Here is a 15,759-nt window from a genome sequence, read left to right on the forward strand (position 1 = left end):
AGGCAATGTGAAATATCTCATTGGAAAAACCACTGACCTGGAAAATAGATCCAGGAGAGATCATTTAAAAATTATTGGACTACCTGAAAGCCGTGATCAAAAAAAGAGCCTAGACACCATCTTTCAAGAAATTATCAAGCAAAATTGCCCTGATATTCTAGAACCAGAGGGCAAAATAGAAATTGAAAGAATTCACCAATTGCCTCTTGAAAAAGATCCCAAAAAGAAAACTCCAAGGAATATTATAGCCAAATTCCAGAGTTCTCAGGTCAAGGAGAAAAATGCTGCAAGCAATCAGGAAGAAACAATTTGAGTATTGTGGAAACACAATCAGGGTAACACAAGACCTAGCAGCTTCTACATTAAGGGGTTGAAGGGCTTGGAATATGATATTCCGGAGGTCAAATGAGCTAGGACTAAAACCAAGAATCACCTACCCAGCAAAACTGAGTATAATGCTTTAAGTGGAAATATGGTCATTTATTGAAATAAAGAATTTTCAAGCATTCTTGATGAAAAAAACAGAGCTGAAAAGAAAATTTGACTTTCAAATACAAGAAGCAAGGGAAGCATGAGAAGGTAAAAAGGAAAAAGAAATCACAAGGAACTTATTAAAGTTGAACTATTTACATTCCTACATGGAAAAAATGATAATTGTAACTCATAAGACTTTTCTCTGTATGAGGATAGTTGAAGGGAATATATGTGTGTGTGTATCCATATATATATATATAGGTATATGTGTATATAAATAAATATGTGAGTGTGGGCATATGTATGTTCATATATACATAGAGGGCACAGGATGAGTTGAATATGAAGGGATGATATCAAAAAAATAAAATTAAGAGGTGAGAGAGGACTTTATTGGGAGAAGGAGAAAGGGAGAGATAGATTAGGGTAAACTATCTCATATAAAAGAGGCAAGAGAAAAGTGTTACAATGGAGGGGAAGAGCAGGATGGTGAAAGGGAATGAGACAATCTTATTCTCATTGAATTTGGCTTAAGGAGTGAATAACATACACACTCAATTGGGTATCTTACCCTACAGGAAAATAGGGGGGTAGGGATAAGGGGGGGGATGATAGAAGGGAGGGCAGACTGGGGGAGAGGGTAGTTAAAAGCAAACATTTTTGAAAAGGGATAGGGTCAAAGGAGAAAACAGAATAAGTGGGGGATGGGATAGAATGGAGGGAAATATAGTTAGTCTTTCACAATATAACTACGATGGAAATTATTTGGGTAACTACACATGTACAATCTATATTGAATTGCTTATCTTCCCAGTGGGGATGGGTGAGGAGGGAAGAAGGGGAAAAAATCTAGAACTTAAAAAAACAAATATTTAAAGAAAAAATTGCTTTTTACATGCAACTGGGAAATAAAATATACAGAAAGTTAGGGGGAAGATGGGGAAGGATTTAAGAGAGAACAGATTAGGGGAAGGGGTCTTAAGTAAGATTGCTATTTTGGGGTGGGGATAGGGGAAAGATGGGGAGAAAAAATTATAACTCAAAATCTTGTGGAAATGAATGTTGAAAACTAAAAACAAATAAATAAAATTTTTAAAAACTTTAATAAAAGTTTGAAGAAAATTTTAAAATTAATAAAGGTTTAATAGCTCAAAACTATACTAAGATTTTTAGGACACTGTTTATGGTTCTATAGGCTTTACAAAATGTTTTACTTACATTATATCATTTGATCTTTATAATAACCTCTTTGGGGTAGGCACTATAGATATTATTATCCCTATTTGACAAATGAGGAAATTAAGGTAGGATTGGAAAAAGAATTCAAATTCATTTTGTCCTGACTTCTAATCCAGTGTTCTTTCTTTTCCATTGTCCTACCTCCCCCCCACCACACACACACACACACACACACACAGACACCAGTTGTAATGTTTCTTTAAGCTACAAACTTTACCCTGCATAGATATAAAAATAATAGCCTGTCTCTGAGTTTGTGTCTCCCTTCGCTTATTCCTGTTCTGGTATCCTGGCTATTTCCCATTAACTTAGCCATATAGTAACATTTCATATCCAATTTCCATCTTCTCTTCTAAGCTACTCAAAATATAGAGCTGTCTAATTAAAGAGACAAATCATGACCCACACTAGAATTTTAGATTCATACTTTTCACTTAAGATGGTCGAGACAAATTTCTACCAAGAAATCTTTAAGTGAAAATTATATGTCTATATGATCATAGACCCCTTATTATTACTTGTTTTCAAAATACACTCTGTTCATATTTAGTCTAAATAATTTCTCACAGGACGTTAGTGATTTCTTGCTATGAGTGGCTGTGAAACCTGTGCCTGATGAGTTTAACACTTTATGATGTCTTTATACCCTTCCTGCCAACTCTGGCAGGTTTTATAATGGACCTGCTTGCCCAAAATGGACATTTTCTTCTGGACCATGACCATGCTGCTCAGAACTGCCATATTCTCTTTTTCATTATGCCATGGAAACCTGATAGGCCCAGAGGTTGAAGTTGGTGAACTGGTGGATTCAGTTTTATTAAAATGATGGGAGAGCAAGGAGAAACTCTAGAAGAGAGAACTCTTGTCAGGTGGCTGGAAAGGTTTTCCAAATCCATCATTTAGGGATATTTTCAGAGAACAGCTGTTTAACCCTAGGGAAATGATCTAAGTCATTTTTTGCCACTGAAATCAAGCAGTTTAAATTAAATTCCAGAGGACAGTTTAAATAAGAATCCTCTACCACCATCCCCTTCACTTAACTCTGTTCCTCATCCTTAACTTCATCCTCAGAGGTTAGGAACATTTTAGATTTCTTTCAGTAGAGTAATTGAGGACTTAAGAAGAGACATCCTTGTGCCCTTTAAAATTCCCCTTCCTTTGACTAAATCAGCTATACTTTCAACTCAGTTGACCTATGTAACATTGACTTATATAAGCTGAATTGACCTGAACTCAGCCACTGTTTCATGTCTGACCATAAAATCAGAGGACAATGGGAACTTTGGGGACTTTGAAAATAAAACCCAGTCCTGAGAAATGCCTAAAAAGTACAACAAATACATTAGCTTATCAGTTGGGGGTTTTTTAATTTAATTTAAATTTTCTTGTTAAATTTTAAGTTCTGAACTATCTCCCTCAGTCCCTCCCATCCCCTGTACTAGCAAAGACTGCCATTTCACTCACTCACACACACACATCTATATATCTACAGACATGTGTGATATATAGGTGTGTGTGTGGAGAGAGAGAGACAGACAGACAGACATCTATGTAAAACCATACTATGTATACTTCTATTTATCAGTCCTTTCTCTGGCAGTAGGTAGTATCTTCCTTCATAGGTCCTTTGTAGTTGATTTGAGTACTTATAATAACTTAGCTCTTCACAGTTATTCTTCAAACAACATTTTCAAAATAAACATCTATAATAATAATAAATAATTAATAAATAATATTAATATATAAATTTCAAATAATAATATTTCAAATAATAATAAATAAATAATAATAATAATATTCATTATATAATAAAAATATTCAAATAATAATAAAAATAATAATAAATTTCAAATAATAATAAGAATAAATTTCAAAATAAACATCTTCAAAAAACATATACAGTTAAAACAAACTGTATACAATTTTCTCTTGGTTATGAGCCTATCAGTTGTAATTGTAACTGTTCCTGGTTTTTAATGTCTAAGTAAAATTCCAGCATCCAGCCTGATTCTCTCCTGGCTCTGATTTAAACTAGGTAAAAGATAGACAAAGCTATTCTAGCCTTACCTTCAGATGAATCTGACATGGTTATCCACCATCCCCAACAGTAAACAAGATTCCAAAGCTCCATTAGTCTACAAAAGACCGCTGGCATATCCAAAATAATGCTTATGACAGCACTATTATGTTGAAATGCCCGCTGTCCTGTGGGGGAAAAACATAAATGGAGTGACTGATTACATTTCGGAACCACAGGAGGGATCCATGTTGTCAAGAATATACTACTTGTGGCTGTCCCTAGACCTTTCTAAAAACAATAGTTTGTTTCTAATGCACGATTTTTTGGATTGTTCCTGCAATGGTTGGCACCCCAGTCAAGTACCCCTGGTTTTAAATACTTTATATATTGGTCAGAATCTCCTCTCCAAACCATAACTCATGGACTTTGCACTGCTTCTGCATGTGTTTGTTGTTACTAGCCAGAAACATTTATTTAGCAACAAAGGCATTTTATAATACAGTAATGTATGGTACAGTGGATAGACTACCAGGCCTGGAGTCAAGAAGACTCATCTTTCTGAGTTCGAATCCTGCCTCAGACACTTACTAGCTATGTAACCCTGGGAAAGTCACTTCACCTGTTTGCCTCAGTTTCCTCATCTGTAAAATGAGCTAGAGAAGGAAGTGGCAAACCATTCCAGCATCTTTGACAAGAATACCCTATATGGGGTCACAAAGAATCAGATACAACTGAAAACAACTGAACAACAACAAGTATTATAAAATGATGACAGAACATTTTCCCTATAACATTTAGTTCATTCTCCCACAAATGTTTAGTCCTTAGAAAAGTGGCTCTGTGTAGAACCTGTATGTATATTCATGGGCAGACTTTTATAGATAGCATTGTGGTTCAGGCATCTGAAGGAAAGGTATCCCAGAAGAAAACACATGCATATGTGGAGGAAATCCTCATTCTCCTGATGTTGCAATGCTGTAGTTGTTTTCTGTGAATGTCAGGCCCCCGTTAGGCCTCAGCTACAGTTGACAACAGTGATGCTATCTTTCAGGCTACCTGCTATTTTTCCCTCCAGTTGGTGGAGATAATGTGATTAGTAAGCCTCTTCCTGCAAAGGGGAGCCCTGGCTCTCCTGTCAGCCTTCTCACTTGTCCCCAGAAGAGAGAGAATGTTCAGCAGAGAGAAGTGCGGAGGCGATACTTCTCATCCCACTGTGCAAAACCAAACATTTTTACATGCTTCAGAGGAAAGAAAAAAATCCAACCAGGGTCTTTAGACAAGATTAATAGAGGTCTACAGAGCTGAGAGATGGATGGAGGAATACAAAGTAAACACAACGTGAAGTAGAATCAAGGAGGTTCAGCAGCCATTGGGGAGGAGGACTTATTGGGATACTCTAAGAAAGAAGGAAAATATTAGCAGATAATTCACTATAGCAAATAGTATGAGTACTTCCAGCATTCTGCCTGAAGCAGTGTTTCCTGAGAGCCTGCCTATTCCCATGCTCCATCAGGACAGTCATAGCTAAGCTTCTCATGGCCCTTCACAGAAATGCTATGCTTCTAGAAAAGAAGTAGTGATTCAATAATAACTTTATTCCAAAACCCTTCTCAATTGTCACAAAACTTATTATATTATAAACTATTTTGTAAGATTCTTTTCATTTTCTTTTTTTAAACATTATTTAGAGCTTGAAAAGTCTCAGTTGATTATAGGAAGTAATGCTTTCAGACTGAAAGTGTCTATAGTTTAGGGAACATCAGCCAGTCAATAAGCATTTATTAAGCCTTTATTATGTGCCAGGCACTGTTCTAAACTCTGAGGAAACAAAGGTAAAAATGGGCCCTACTCTCAAGGGGCTCGAATTCTAATGAAGAGACATGTCAATAACTTAGTAGATACCAAGCAGATGGAAGATAGTGGGGGCAAGGGGGCATGATGCAGGTAGGTGGCACAGTGGATAGAATGCTGGCCCTGGAGTCAGAAGGACTTATCTTCTTGAACTCAAACCTGACTTCAGACACTAGCTGTGTGACCGTGGGCAAGTCACTTCACCCTATTTGTCTCAGTTTTCTCATCTGTCAAATAAGCTAGAGAAGGAAATGGCAAACCACTCCAATATCTTTGCCAAGAAACCCCCAAATGGGATCACAGAAAGTCAGACATGATTTAAAAATGACTGAACAAACAACAATATCAGAGGGGAAGGCAGTAGCATCTAAGGGGGGTCTGATAAAGGTCTCATGTGGAATATGGGGTTTTAGCTAAGTCCTGAAAGAAGTCAGGGTACCTATGAGGCAGAGGTGAAGAGGGTGAGAATTTCAGGAATATGGGGAACAGCCAATGTAAGAACACAGAGATGGAAAACTGTGTGTGGGGAATAGAAAGTAGGCTAGTATATCATAGAGTGCATTAAGGGGATCCAAAGTAAAAAGACCAAAAAGGTAGAGAGGGACAAGGTTGTGAAGAATTTAAATGCCAAACAGAGGATGTTATGTTGTACCCTGAAGATAATAGAGAATTTTTTGAGGAGGAGGGTGACATGGCCAGACCTACACATTTTTAGGAAAATTACTTTTACAGGTGAGTAGAAGGTGGATTGGAACAGGGAAAAAGTTTAAGGAGAGACAGATTAGATGGCAGCTTTTGGGCTGATTCTGCAGGTGATTTGGGACTATGTGGGAAATTCTACATGCTTATAGTCACAGCTAAATGATTAATTTTTTTTTAAAAGCCTGAATCATAAAAATGACAAAGAAAGGATAAAAGGGTACAGAGAGATGCATTAGAACAAAACATATCCACTTGTTCTTTTTCATTTATAATTGAGTCCGGAAGCCCAGACAATGAAAATGTTCTTCAAATTAAAACTATATAAAGCCATTCATAGAAACAGCTCTCTCCCCCTCCCATGTTTCTTCATTAATTTAAAATTTTCTACAATCCATCTCCTGATTTTATTTGTTATTCTTTTGAAAGCCCTCTGCATGTCCTGTACATGCCTGAGCTCAAGTTAAGGTGACCTTACCAGGCAGATCTGCTCCTGGGATTGAAAGGGCAGTAATGAATCTCAGAGAATCTCTCAAGTGTAGTGTCCTTTCCATTCACTGAGATAGCTTCTACAGATCCTCACTGTAAAATGGCCATCCTCAGAATGGCCATTATGGGGATGTGTCTGTTCTACCAAGGACTTAACATTACTCTTAGAGAAGGAGCCAGAAATGCTTCTCCATGAATTAACCATAACCATACCCTACATACTTTACTCATCTTGCTTCTCAAACTTTGAACTTAATTGCTACTGAAATTAGTCAGCTGGCTCTCTGACCTCATTCTAATGGGTATTTGCTACAGTAATACATTGCAACCCACCAATGCCTTTTCATTCTGTGCCCATATCCTCTGACAAGTCTGCCTTGGGAACTTTACCAGTGATGTGTTAAAAATCAGAGCTTAATTTATTGTTTTGTTGATTATCTAGACTTAATAAAGGGATGAAGAAAATGCTAATGATGCAGATTAAACTTAAAAGTATGTTCTGTGTATATTTCTCTCCTCCCATAGATACCAGATAGTTTTGATAATCACTGTCTTATAATATAGTTTAAGATCTGATACCGCTAAACCTCCTTCCTTAACATTTTTTTTCATTATTTCCTTTGATAGTCTTGATTTTTGTTCTTCCAAGTGCATTTTGTTATTTTTTTCTAATTCAGTAAAATAGTTTCTTGGTAATTTAATTGGGATGAAATTTAATATATAAAATAGTTTAGTTAAAATTGTCATTTTGGTCATATTGATCCTGCCTACCCATGAACAATCAATATTTCTCCTCTTATTTAAATCTGAATTTATTTATAAAAAGGTGGGGTTTTTTTTAATTCATTTTGTTTATATAGTTCCTGTTTGTTTTGGCTGTTTACTCCCTGGTAGTCTATACTGTCTAGAGTTATTTGAAATGGAGTATCTGTTACTATCTCTTCTTGTAGAGTTTTGTGATATTTATGTAGATTTACTTTATATCCTGCATAGAGCAGGTTGTTATAGGTCTAGACCTAAAAGGGACCTCAGAAGCCATCTAATCCAGTCCCCTCATTTTACAAATGAGGAGATCTGGGCCCAGGGAGATTACATGATTTTCTCAAAGTGACAAAGGTAGCAAGTATCACTGGTGGGATAACAGATGTCATAGTAGTAGAAAGAGTAGAGAATTGGGAAGGAAAAAGTGATGACAGGAATTTATGCTGTTGTTTACATTTTTCCAGAACTGGGTAGATTTGGATGAATGGGCAGGGGTATAAATAATGATAATTAATCTACAGAAGAATCAGTCATTTCTCCCTCCCCAACACTCTTGCCCCACCTCCAGTTGTGATCTTTTTCAAACTGAGCTTGTTTGCTTTTGCTGAGGTCAGTGAGGCATTGAGCTCTGGCTTAGCAGGGGGGGAAAGAAACCCCCAATCGAGTAGCAAGCAATACCATAGCTGTATTAGATGAGCCGTGTGGCTTCTTTCAAACCTGCTTGCGTAATATTACCTTTATTTCCCCCAAGTGTAACCTCTTCCTCCCTGTCTCCTGACCCCATAAATATTTTGTCTGCCCCTTAAATAGATTATGTCCATCCCCACCCCCTCCTAAGATGAAACTATACTAAGCCATTTGTCATCCTCAGCTATGGGTGCATTGTTGGTACAGAATATCAATACAGAACTGTAGTGGAGAAGGAAATGAGCCAGAACTTTTGGTACATGATGGATTTTCAAAAACACATACAAACAGTAGTCATACAGTAATAGGTTCTCTGAACTCTGTGTGTTTTAGTTGGAAAATAGAAGCGTGTATAGAAATGTACGAAGCAGGCATTCATCTCTGTACTACGTGTGTTCCATTTGTTTGCTCCTGATGGGAAGGTGTGAGAAGATACAAAGCAGGGCTCATGATTGATGTTGACTGAGGTCAGCAGGACAAAAGTAGAACTGAGCCAAAGAGACAGAAGGAGAGAACTAAAGAGGAGAGCTGGACAGAAACAGGTGGGGGCAGTTTCACACAGCAGAGAAGAGCAACAATTTCATTTTACTTCAATTAGAGGTGTTTCTTATCTTTATGCCAATTTAGGTCTATTTGATTTCCCCCATTAGAATGTACTCTCCTTGAGGACAGAGATCATTTTTATTTTTTCTTTGTGTCCTCAGGGCTTATTTCAAGGCAGAACACATAGTAAGCACTTAAGAAATGCTTATTGATTCAATGATTGATATTCTGTCATCATCAGAAAAAATTTAATTATCCTTAGCATCATGTTTTACCATTCTTTTTACATTGAAAAAGGATTCTGAAGTGCTGCAAGATATGATTCCAAAATGTTTGCCAGTAAGAAATTATTTTTGATATACAAAAGACTATTTGAATGTACTGGAATTGGATTGTAAAACCAATTCCTCTAATGAGATAATAGATATAAAACAAACCTGAACTGTTATATAAACTAGTCATGATGATGATGATGATAATTACAGAGAAACAGCCCTACCCTACTGGGAGCTTACAGCCTAATTTATGCAGCACTGATAGAACAGAAAGAAAACATCACTATCTTTCTACTCTGTGACCCTAGGCAAGTCACTTAACCTGTTTGCCTCAGTTCTTCATCTGCAAAATGAGCTAGAGAAGGAAATGGCAAACCACTACCGTATCTTTGCCAAGAAAACTCCAAATGGGGTAACAAAGAGTTAGATATCACTGAAATGACTGAACAATAAAATCTCTCTCTCCCTCCTCTCCCCTCTTTTTTCTTTCTCCTTTTCTTTCTCCTTCTTCCTTTCTCCCTCTTCCCCTCCCCTCCCCCATCTGTGATTTCATTGGTATAATGAACTTTTGATTTCCTTCTACTGATAAAAATTAAGTGATTGCTCTGCAGTTTATGGTCTGAGAGAGCTGCCTAGAGCACTGATAGTTTAACTCCCTCAGTATCACAGCCGCCAGTATGTCAGAGACATGACTTTAACAAAGATCTTTCTGACTCCTAGGCTGGATCTCTAGCCACTATACCACACTTCCCCTCTCTTGTTGATTTAAAGAACATTTTTCCCTCTTTTTAATTCTTTGTTATAAAGAATTACTGTCTGGGAGGAGAGATATTTTGGGAAATGTAAGTGATCTAAAAACTATTGTAACCACAGGTTACTTAGCACCTTTTGGCAACATCTCAGGATTTACCATAAACTCGTCCCAGATTATAAATCCATCTGGGCCTCTTATCTTGTTTAGAGTCAAATCCAAAACACCACAGTGCCCAGTCGCTTTAAATGCTTTATATAAAGATGATCCCTAATCCTGCATGAATTGAATTTACCAAAAGGTTTTATATGTCACTGGGGGAAAAAACAAAATCTTATTAAAAATAAAAAGAATTTATCAACAAAATCAAGAACGATACTATCTGGAGGTATCCAAAAGGTGTATTTACATCTCAGATAGGTTTGTTGGTTTACACAAAACAGTAAATATTGGTTAACCTTGATTCTCTAGGCTAATGTTGGAAAAAAGACAGTGGGTACAAACTCTCGAATATTAGAAATAGACAGATAGATGTAAGCCAGTAGATGCAACTGAAAATCTTCTTCATAAAACTAATATAAAGCCTGACCTGGTCTGAACAAGAAATAGCAGAATGAAGACGAGAGAGGGCAAAAAAAAAAAAAAAGACCATCATGGATACATCAGCAACTTTGATCTGAATTTTTTGTGTCCTCAGACAACAAATCTCCAAGGTCACCCTGATGGCTGTCAGATTTTATTTGCTCATCTTCCTAATTCCTCCCCTGGGAGTACTGAAACAAAGAAGGAAAAGGCTACAGAAGCTTTGGAACCATGGTTATTGGGAGTACCCAGTGCCCAGGATAAATTTGGTTTATAAATCAGGAAGCTGAGCATAAACCTTCCCTAGTCAAGAAAGTTAAAACTGTTAGTCAGCCTAGAAAAGGAAGTTCTGGGATAAACCACTCTTAAAAAGAAGAAAAGAAGATAAATCAATTTGAATCTCACTTCACTCTAGTTTGCTAAAATTTCTTCAAACCTGAGTTACAGGGGCAGCTAGGTGGCACAGTGAATAGAGCACCAGCCCTGGAATCAGGAGGACCTGAGTTCAAATCCAGCCTCAGAGACTTAACACTTACTAGGACCTTAGGCAAGTCACTTAACCCCAATTGCCCTGTCCTCCCCCCTCCAAAAAAAAAAGCAAAAAAAAAAAATCTGAATTATAGAAAATGGCAGAAACCTTTGGGAGGGTTATTTTTTTAACTTGAATTAATGAATGAAAAAATTTATTACACATACTTACTACATGACAAACATGTGCTAAGCACTTGATAGACAATTTTAAAAGCAGATATAATCCCTACCTTCGTGGTCCTAATATTCTAATAAGAGACCTTGACACATATAGGGTGGCCAGGAGGAGGGGTATTTTGGTTTGGAAAGTGGAGATTGACACAATATTTCTGATAAGTAGTGTCAGTACTGAGTTGATTATGGGTCCAGGACTGAAAAGCAAGGGGGAGGGAGTGGAGCAGGGTGATGGCATGGAGGGTTGGGAGTTCTGGACCTGAAAGGGTTAAATCTTCCAGGGTATAGGCTCTGGTCTGAGTGGCTGTTCAAGTGGTGAAAAAAGAACCAGGGAGTAAAATGTAGCTTGGCTACAGCCAGCCTTGGTGATTGGAAGTTTTATTGTCTAGTTTAGATGGGAGATATTTTAATTATATGTTAATAATTCAGGGTTGTTTTATATATATATAACTATTAGGTAAACCAAAACAAAGGTGGAGAGAAGAAGCCTTATTTTAACTCAGATGGTGGTAGAAAAGACATTGTTAGAGTGAAAGAAAGTCAGTCAGTTGACAGCATTTTTTTGCTGTTATTGTTGTTGCTTTTTGGAGGTGGTAAGGTAGGGCAATTGGGGTTAAGTGACTTGCCCAAGGTCACATAGCTAGTTTTGTGTTAAGTGTCTGAGGCCGCATTTGAACTCAGGTCCTCCAGACTTCAGGGTCAGTGCTCTATTCACTGTGCCACCTAGCAGCCCCACAAGCATTAATTAATCTTTTGCTATCTGCCAGGCAAAGTACAACTCTTGGAAGGAGAAAGGCAAAAACAACAATCCATGCTCTCAATGAGCTCATATTCTCATGGGGAAATAATGTGTAAATAACTAGACACGTACATGAGATGCTATGGTGAGCAGAAGGAAGGTAAACTCAAAAGGGAAGGCACCTGAAGCCATGATTTGAACTCAGGTCCTTGGACTATACTTCATCACTCTTTCCACTCTACCATATTATTTTAGTTTTGAACAGTATTTAGAAAATACAAGTTTTGAAGGAGAAGCAAGATACCCTAGGTACTGGTGGAGGGGAAAGGGACGAGAACAGTAAAAGATGAAAGCCTTGAAACTATGAAGGTGGAGAGTGTGATGTGCACACAGGGCCATTTTTTTCCCCACTACACTGACAGTAAGCATGTTGAATCAGCCTTTGTCGGAACAAGTTATGGCAGAGCAGCTGTAGTTCATTTCCAAGTGTGCATTATTTAGGGGCTGTCACTTGCAAAATCCATTTGGATTGCTTTGAACCAGAACGGGGGGGACACAGAGCAAACCAGACCCAGGTCTCTGTCACCTGGAAGTTTATAAGGTAAGCAATTAGCCAGTGGATTATATGAGCTCTCAAGGTAATGCCACATCTTGTTTAGTCCTTTAACAAAGCTGCAGCTTGGATCCAGGCCTTAATATTTGTTGGTGAATTACATGTTAGCAGTGGGGTATTTGCCTACAACTCAACAGGTCTCCACGAGTAATGTGCTGTAACATTGGACAAGCCTGCTAGTTTCTCTGAGCCTTGGTTTCTTTAGCTTTTGAACCACAGGTTTGTGGGTGGTGCTATGAGAAGACCACGAGTTTTCAAATCGGCAGAAAACCTGAGTTTGAATTCTGGAGAATTCTGTGACCTTTCCTCTGATTATCTCCAGCCCATTGCTTGTTTGTAATTAGTTACCCTTTCCACATTGAGGAGATTAGGGGCCTGGTGCCTGCGGTGGCCTGGAAAATCCCCCTAAAATCTTTTGGCCCTCTTTTTGTACCAGAGAGGAAGTCTGAATTATTGTGGTATTAAAAGATAAAATGTGTTGATATTATACAATGCTATATACATATTTTAGGCCTTTCTGAGTTCTTCTAGACTGTGAGCTCCTTGAAAGCAGGGGCTGTTTACCTTTCCTGGTATCCTCAGCACTTGGAAGAGTACCTGGCATGGAGGAGACACTTAATAGGTGTTTATCCATGACTATGGCATTGGGCAAGTCTCTTAAACTCTTTGGAGATCAGTTTCTCTTCTGTACAAGGGAGGGTTGCTCTAGGTTGTTGTTCAATCGTTTTCAGTCATGTCCAACTTTTCATGATCCCATTTGGGGTTTTCTTGGCAACGATACTGCAGTGGTTTGCCATTTCCTTCTCCAACTCATTTTACAGATGAAGAACTGAGGCAGGCAGGGTTAAATGACTTACCCAAGGTCACACAGCTAGAGTCTGAGGCCAGATTTAGGAGTTATTAATCTGGGGTCCCCAGACTCCTAAGGAGTCACTGGAGCAATTTCAGGGGGACTCCTGAGGAGTCCATAGATCAGTTCCCTGTGAACCAGTATGAGGAAACAGTTACAACTTTATTTTCACTAACCTCTGACTGGAGTTTAGCATTTCTTTTTAGTTATTTAAAAATACAATTCTAAGAATAGGTCCATTTGTTTTCAGTTGTGTCCAACTCTTCATGACCCCTTTTTGAGGTTTTCTTGGCAAAGACACTGTTTCCTTCTCCAAGTCATTTTACAGATGAGGAAATGGAGGCAAACAGGGTTAAGTGACTTGCCCAGGGTCACACAGCTGGTGAGTATCTGAGGCTGGCTTTGAACTTCTTCTTCTTCTGACTCCAGGCCCAGCATGCTATTTTAACTGTCCAGAATAGCTCCATAGGCTTCACCAATCAATCCATTAGTAAACATTTATTAAGCACCTACTATGTACCAAGCACTGTGGTAAGTATAGAGATTGCTAAAAGGAGTTATTATTCAACAATAAGTTGAAGAACTCCTGGTAACTAGATGTTCTCTAAGCTCCTTCCACCTCTGGATCTGTGCTCCTGCAACATTATACTAAAATTAAATTTAGTCAGCAAAAATGCATTGGTAACCTTCCATGTTCCAGATGCTGAGTCGATTACTGGAAATACAAAGACAAAAATGAAATAGACCCTGGCCTCAAGGAACTTATCTTCTACTGAATAATCTCCAAAGTCTCTTTTAGCTCTAATATTCCAAGATTTTAAGAGTTTCAATTACCGATCCATGATAATCATGGACATGTTATAGTTATTGTCCCATAGTTTTCGTTCAGAATTTTTTAAAAGAACATATTTTATTCCTATCTTGTTTTTACATCACATTCATTTTTTTTTAGCATTTCTCCTTACTCCAAAGAGTCATCTCTTGTAATAAACAAAAATAAAGTATATATATAAACTGAATGACAGTATATGAACTGAATGACAGTTCCACATCTATGGTCCCCCACTCTGCAAAGAAGGGAAAGAAATCTATTTTCTCTTCTCTTTTGCCAATACAAGCTCAACTCTTTCACTTCCCTGTGGTCTTGCCATTGTCAACTTTGCTTTAGCTCCTTTTGCTCCATAGCAGTAGGCTACAGAAACCCCCAAACCAGCAAATTTTTTTATCCAGGGGTCCAAGAAAGTTCCAGGTCCATGGTAGATTGATGGCCATCATTAGTCTGAGGAGTTAGCCAATGTTCACAGACTTTAATGCAAGTAGAAACATCCATTGAAAGGTCAATATGCTTCTCATCCTGGATTGTATCTTTCCTGACTGACTTGGTAAATTAAATTGTTTTCTACCTAAAAAGAAGTAATTATTTAATGTTAATACTTTTCTGGGTGGGGTCAGGGGAAGAGTAACTAGAGGCTGGGGTACAAGGCATCCATGGAGCAGACTGCTGTGCAAGTAGGATGGTCTGAACTGGATGTAACCATCTATGTTTTTTTTGGAGGGGGGAAGGCAGGGCAATTAGGGTTAAGTGATTTATCCAAGGTCACACAGCTAGTAAATGTTAAGTGTCTGAGGCTGGATTTGAACTCAGGTCCTCCTGAGGGCTGGTGCTCTATTCACTGTGCCACCTAGCTGCCTCTGTAACCATCTATATTTATGAGGGTTCTGGTGGTAAAAGCCCAGAAGCCAGGTAAGAGTTGTATGAGGCCAGGAGTCATTTATGAGTATGCATTTAAGAGGCATGTCCAGAGAAACACAGGGCAGAAGTACCAGAATTCAATATTCAAACGACAAAACAGGCAAACCTGATCAGAGTCCCAGGAAGCAGATATCCTAGTAAGCAGAGTGAATACAAATGATGTACTTTTCATTTGCACTTGTTTAGCACAAAGACCACCCCTCACACATTTTTTCGCCTTAGCTTTTGAGGTTAACCCTAACTCTCGATATTCATCATGAGTTCTAGTTGTAGACAGCTCTCTGCTGCTAGAATTTCTCATGTTGGAAACAGCTGAGCTTGTGCACTGATAGACTCCTTTTTGACTTACATTTGTCCTTATTTTTATTTTTTTAATTTTATTTATTTTTATTATGAACTTAAAAATAAAACAAGCATTTTCATAACAGAATAATTTTTAAAAGATGATTGCACCTGAAACTGCAAATCTGTTGTGTACAATTTGCTATTCCTTTTAAATATATAATAAAGTTATCATGCAACTTGCTTTTTCCTTCCCTCCCCCCCTTCATACTAGAGATGGCTAGTATTAGACACAAATATGTATATGTATGTAAAATCATTCTGTATCTACTTCTGTTTATCAATTCTTTCTTCATTTTTGCACGTCATAGGTCCTTTATCCTTATCTTTAACATTGACCAAATTTCTTGGACATTGATCCACCAAATATTAATGTAACATGCAA

General features: G+C 37.8%; 1 protein-coding gene across 4 annotated transcripts in view; it reads left to right on the plus strand.

Moving 5' to 3' along the window:
* Window positions 1-15,759, plus strand: part of FYN (FYN proto-oncogene, Src family tyrosine kinase) — a 308,067-nt gene that overhangs the window by 178,625 nt on the left and 113,683 nt on the right. Inside the window, exon 1 of one of the 4 annotated variants that reach the window (XM_069077032.1) lies at window positions 12,291-12,417. The exons of the other annotated variants lie outside the window; for them this stretch is intronic. The gene's annotated coding sequence lies outside the window, so the exon portion shown is untranslated. Of the gene's footprint in view, window positions 1-12,290; window positions 12,418-15,759 lie in introns of those variants that run through there. 4 annotated transcript variants of the gene reach the window in all.

The sequence above is a fragment of the Petaurus breviceps genome, unplaced genomic scaffold, assembly GCF_028583685.1.
Source record: "Petaurus breviceps papuanus isolate PSGF00001 unplaced genomic scaffold, PetGlider_PUasm1.0 90977, whole genome shotgun sequence".
Lineage (NCBI taxonomy): Eukaryota > Metazoa > Chordata > Mammalia > Diprotodontia > Petauridae > Petaurus > Petaurus breviceps.